We start from the raw sequence: 6834 nt of genomic DNA on the forward strand, positions 1-6834 counted from the left end.
GCAGTCGTGAGTGGAACTTCATTAACGGAACGCACATTTTAAGATTGTTTAGTAATTTTACAAAAGTTCCTTCAAGTTGTAAAGGACAAGATTAAAGTGTTGAGTCTCTGAGGCGTGAGCTTGAATTCAGCAGAAACAACATGGAGCTGTTGTCCTCGATTCGTAGTTTATTACGTACTTATTGTTTTGCTCATCACCTCAGCATTGAATATGACAGTTTTTTTTTTTTAGAGGGCTGGTCTTGACCCAAAAGTCCTGGGCCGATTTTTTCTGCCAGTCCAGCCCTGGCTACACTCTTCCCAAAAGATGGTGAAAGACTGTTGTGAAACTCTTCTCCTGTCCTGGGCCGAGCGTCTACGTCCCGCTGTCGGCCCCGCTGCTCTGCTCTTCAAATATCCGTATCCATATCAGTAAATCCACCTCACTTTGCCTCGTTCAGACGTTTCTTAGAGGAATATCGGTTTACCCGGGTCACTTCTGATTTGCTGGACCGTCTTGCTCATGCGCGGCTTCATCACTGGTGAACAAAACGTCGGGGAAGCTTCAGACCTACTGCAGGCCCTGGGGGAGGACCCTCAATGTACATCGAATTCTGATTGGCTGATAATTCTGTCAGTCATATATAAAAGGGCCGGCAAAATCTGTGGAGAAGGTCCTGAGGAGGAGCAGCTCGCCAGAGGTGTTTAACCTCTTAACTCCCGCCTGAACCGAGAGCATTTTCTCCAGTTCAGCTTTACCCAAATCCTGTAGGCCAGTGTAACGCCTCATTTGAAAGCTAAGATCTACAAAACTCATCTAAACGGATCTTTTCCCTCACATCATCAGATTTTTTTTCCATCATTTTTTGGGGGGTCTTCAACTCATTTTTGTAACTTTTTTATAATTTTTTTGTCAAATAGTACATTTTTTGTCACTTTTTGTCACATTTGTTGTCATTTTTTTTTTTAATTTTTTATCACATTTTTGCCACTTTTTCATCATCTTTTCATTTTTTTTTTCAATTTTTTTTGTCCTTTTTTGTCAATTTTTTGTGACATTTTTGCCACTTTTTCATCATTTTTTCATCATTTTTTGTCACTTTCTGTCATTTTTTGTCAAATTTGTCATTTTTTGTCATTTTTTCATAAATTTTTTGTCAATTTCTGTGACATTTTGCCACTTTTTCATAATTTTTTTGGTCCATTTTTTGTCAGTTTTTTGTCAATGTTTTCTCACTTTTTTGTCACATCTTCATCATTGTTTTCGTCTCAGTTTTGTCGCTATTTTCACAGCTTTTTTCCAGAAGCTTTTGGACTGGGGTAAAGCCAAACTGGAGAAAATGTGCTTGGTTCAGGTGGGAGTTAAGGGTTAAAGCACTTTTTGAGTTGGAAATTACAGTTACACCTCAACAAAACCGACTCAACTGTACATTAAATAAATAAATTAGAAAATAAATATACAATTAAACCATTTGACACGTTTTGGTCAGGGCTAACAGAGACGGCCCCGCTGACCCGGACGGCACTGAGTATTAGACTTGTTTCTAGGCAGTGCAGGAGGAAATATGACGGACCAGCACCCGTGTGTGTGTGTGTGTGTGTGTGTGTGTGTGTGTGTGTGTGTGTGTGTGTGTGTGTGTGTGTGTGTGTGTGTGATGTCATGGTTAAGAATAGCCCCCGTGTGCTCGAGTCCACACGAGCCAGCGGGGCTAACGTTTCCTCTTCGGCTCCGTTACAAAACTCCAGCCAAACGCTAACTATACTACTTATATTAACTGTACTAACTATACTAACTATACTAACTGTACTAACTATAGGATACTACTTATACTAACTATCCTGGCTGTGGGAGATCCGGGGTTCTGGTTATGCTGGACTTTCACAGCTTTGATCCAGATGCGACTCTCCTACAGTCGCAGCCGGACGTTCCTTTGGGAAACTCTTCACCACCTGAACCGAGCACATGTTCTCCGGCTTGGCTTTACCCAAATCTAAAGCTTCTTGAAGCAAGCGGTGATGAAAACAAGGATGAAAACCCAACAGAGCGACAAAAACACGATTTAAAAAGTGACAAAAATGAGACAAAAAAACGGAAATAAAAAAAGCAACAAAAACACAACGACTTCAAAACTGGGACCAAAACGCGGTGATATCGCAACAAAAAAAGTCACGATCACTTTTGTAGGTCTTAGCTTTCAAATAACTGTAGGAGCTGACAACCCTGTTGGTTGTCAGCTCCAGTTGAGGAGCTTATACATGCCTTTCAATCATGTGTCTTTTGTTGTTATGACGGCCATTTTGAATAAGTAGCATTATGCAGTACAATATCTCTACTCAGGATGAAAATGAAAGAAAGTGATTGACAGTGACAGCTTTATGACTCGTTATCATCGCTCAAGAAGAAAACTGTAAAAACTCGGCCCCAGAGACGCACGTTCATGTGAAGAAACCAGTGAGTCAGTGTTTAAGACGTTAGCATGCTACCGGTTAGCATTTAGCTTCAGCCCTGAACCACAAACATCTAACCTTGGATACAACATGTGACAGAGGTCAGAGGTCAGAGCTGTTACTGTAGTATTTCCTCAGTGTCATACATGTGAGACACACATGTGTTTATCGTGGTGAAGCCATTGACAGTTGATTGACAGTTGCTAACCGGTAGCATGCTAACGTCTTGAGCAGCTTAAACACTGACTCAGAGAGACTCTGCTGACATGACAAACTGTAAAAATCACAGAAGGTTTTTCTGTTTCCTCTTTGATGTGTTCATTTAGTCTTCAGAGTGAAGCAGATCTTTAGTAAATCCTGCTGTAGCTCCACAGACTGAGCTGCTACGTCTGCAGAACATTTACTGCTTATTTCACATACACGTGTTTTTTACTGTTTTCTTCTTGAGCAATGATTACGAGTTCATAAAAATGTCAGTTGTTTTTCCTTTTCTTCCTGAGTAAAGACGTTGTTTCATGTTGAAGTACTGCATAATTCTACTTCAGAATTCAAAATGGCCGCCGGAACTATGCGTGATGTCATTAGAAACACATGTGTAGATTTTGGTAAAGCTGAACTGGTTAAGGCGGGAGTTAGGAGTGGTATGTTCCGCTCAGCTCCATCAGAGCAGCAGGAACACGGGCTGGAGAACACGGGCTAGAGAACACGGACTGGAGAACACGGTCTAGAGAACACGGGCTGGAGAACACGGACTAGAGAACACGGACTGGAGAACACGGTCTAGAGAACACGGGCTGGAGAACACGGGCTGGAGAACACGGGCTGGAGAACACGGTCTAGAGAACACGGGCTGGAGAACACGGGCTAGAGAACACGGACTGGAGAACACGGTCTAGAGAACACGGGCTGGAGAACACGGACTAGAGAACACGGTCTAGAGAACACGGTCTAGAGAACACGGGCTGGAGAACACGGACTAGAGAACACGGACTGGAGAACACGGTCTAGAGAACACGGGCTGGAGAACACGGGCTGGAGAACACGGTCTAGAGAACACGGGCTGGAGAACACGGTCTAGAGAACACGGACTGGAGAACACGGTCTAGAGAACACGGGCTGGAGAACACGGGCTAGAGAACACGGACTGGAGAACACGGTCTAGAGAACACGGGCTGGAGAACACGGACTAGAGAACACGGACTGGAGAACACGGTCTAGAGAACACGGGCTGGAGAACACGGGCTGGAGAACACGGGCTGGAGAACACGGTCTAGAGAACACGGGCTGGAGAACACGGGCTAGAGAACACGGACTGGAGAACACGGTCTAGAGAACACGGGCTGGAGAACACGGACTAGAGAACACGGTCTAGAGAACACGGTCTAGAGAACACGGGCTGGAGAACACGGACTAGAGAACACGGACTGGAGAACACGGTCTAGAGAACACGGGCTGGAGAACACGGGCTGGAGAACACGGGCTGGAGAACACGGTCTAGAGAACACGGGCTGGAGAACACGGTCTAGAGAACACGGACTGGAGAACACGGTCTAGAGAACACGGGCTGGAGAACACGGACTAGAGAACACGGACTGGAGAACACGGTCTAGAGAACACGGGCTGGAGAACACGGGCTGGAGAACACGGGCTGGAGAACACGGTCTAGAGAACACGGTCTAGAGAACACGGGCTGGAGAACACGGACTAGAGAACACGGTCTAGAGAACACGGTCTAGAGAACACGGGCTGGAGAACACGGGCTGGAGAACACGGTCTAGAGAACACGGTCTAGAGAACACGGGCTGGAGAACACGGACTAGAGAACACGGACTGGAGAACACGGTCTAGAGAACACGGGCTGGAGAACACGGACTAGAGAACACGGACTGGAGAACACGGTCTAGAGAACACGGGCTGGAGAACACGGGCTGGAGAACACGGGCTGGAGAACACGGTCTAGAGAACACGGGCTGGAGAACACGGGCTAGAGAACACGGACTGGAGAACACGGTCTAGAGAACACGGGCTGGAGAACACGGACTAGAGAACACGGTCTAGAGAACACGGTCTAGAGAACACGGGCTGGAGAACACGGACTAGAGAACACGGACTGGAGAACACGGTCTAGAGAACACGGGCTGGAGAACACGGGCTGGAGAACACGGGCTGGAGAACACGGTCTAGAGAACACGGGCTGGAGAACACGGTCTAGAGAACACGGACTGGAGAACACGGTCTAGAGAACACGGGCTGGAGAACACGGACTAGAGAACACGGACTGGAGAACACGGTCTAGAGAACACGGGCTGGAGAACACGGGCTGGAGAACACGGGCTGGAGAACACGGTCTAGAGAACACGGTCTAGAGAACACGGGCTGGAGAACACGGACTAGAGAACACGGTCTAGAGAACACGGTCTAGAGAACACGGGCTGGAGAACACGGGCTGGAGAACACGGTCTAGAGAACACGGGCTGGAGAACACGGTCTAGAGAACACGGGCTGGAGAACACGGTCTAGAGAACACGGGCTGGAGAACACGGGCTGGAGAACACGGTCTAGAGAACACGGGCTGGAGAACACGGGCTGGAGAACACGGTCTAGAGAACACGGGCTGGAGAACACGGACTAGAGAACACGGACTAGAGAACACGGGCTGGAGAACACGGACTAGAGAACACGGGCTGGAGAACACGGGCTGGAGAACACGGTCTAGAGAACACGGACTAGAGAACACGGTCTAGAGAACACGGACTAGAGAACACGGGCTGGAGAACACGGGCTGGAGAACACGGGCTGGAGAACACGGGCTAGAGAACACGGACTAGAGAACACGGACTAGAGAACACGGACTAGAGAACACGGGCTGGAGAACACGGGCTGGAGAACACGGGCTGGAGAACACGGGCTAGAGAACACGGACTGGAGAACACGGACTAGAGAACACGGGCTGGAGAACACGGTCTAGAGAACACGGTCTAGAGAACACGGACTAGAGAACACGGGCTGGAGAACACGGGCTGGAGAACACGGGCTGGAGAACACGGGCTAGAGAACACGGACTAGAGAACACGGGCTGGAGAACACGGACTAGAGAACACGGACTAGAGAACACGGACTAGAGAACACGGGCTGGAGAACACGGGCTGGAGAACACGGGCTGGAGAACACGGGCTAGAGAACACGGACTAGAGAACACGGGCTGGAGAACACGGGCTGGAGAACACGGGCTGGAGAACACGGTCTAGAGAACACGGTCTAGAGAACACGGGCTGGAGAACACGGGCTGGAGAACACGGACTAGAGAACACGGACTAGAGAACACGGGCTGGAGAACACGGGCTGGAGAACACGGGCTGGAGAACACGGGCTAGAGAACACGGTCTAGAGAACACGGGCTGGAGAACACGGGCTGGAGAACACGGACTAGAGAACACGGACTAGAGAACACGGGCTGGAGAACACGGGCTGGAGAACACGGTCTAGAGAACACGGGCTGGAGAACACGGGCTGGAGAACACGGACTAGAGAACACGGACTAGAGAACACGGACTAGAGAACACGGACTAGAGAACACGGACTAGAGAACACGGACTAGAGAACACGGACTAGAGAACACGGGCTGGAGAACACGGACTAGAGAACACGGACTAGAGAACACGGACTAGAGAACACGGGCTAGAGAACACGGGCTGGAGAACACGGACTAGAGAACACGGACTAGAGAACACAGGCTGGAGAACACGGGCTGGAGAACACGGGCTGGAGAACACGGGCTGGAGAACACGGTCTAGAGAACACGGGCTGGAGAACACGGGCTGGAGAACACGGACTAGAGAACACGGGCTGGAGAACACGGGCTGGAGAACACGGACTAGAGAACACGGACTAGAGAACACGGACTAGAGAACACGGACTAGAGAACACGGACTAGAGAACACGGACTAGAGAACACGGACTAGAGAACACGGGCTGGAGAACACGGACTAGAGAACACGGACTAGAGAACACGGGCTGGAGAACACGGACTAGAGAACACGGACTAGAGAACACGGACTAGAGAACACGGACTAGAGAACACGGGCTGGAGAACACGGACTAGAGAACACGGACTGGAGAACACGGACTAGAGAACACGGACTAGAGAACACGGACTAGAGAACACGGACTGGAGAACACGGACTAGAGAACACGGACTAGAGAACACGGGCTGGAGAACACGGACTAGAGAACACGGGCTGGAGAACACGGACTAGAGAACACGGACTAGAGAACACGGACTAGAGAACACGGACTAGAGAACACGGGCTGGAGAACACGGACTAGAGAACACGGACTAGAGAACACGGGCTGGAGAACACGGACTAGAGAACACGAGCTGGAGAACACGGACTAGAGAACACGGACT

Source organism: Gobius niger (genome assembly GCF_951799975.1).
Source record: "Gobius niger genome assembly, chromosome: 2".
In the NCBI taxonomy this organism is placed as follows: domain Eukaryota; kingdom Metazoa; phylum Chordata; class Actinopteri; order Gobiiformes; family Gobiidae; genus Gobius; species Gobius niger.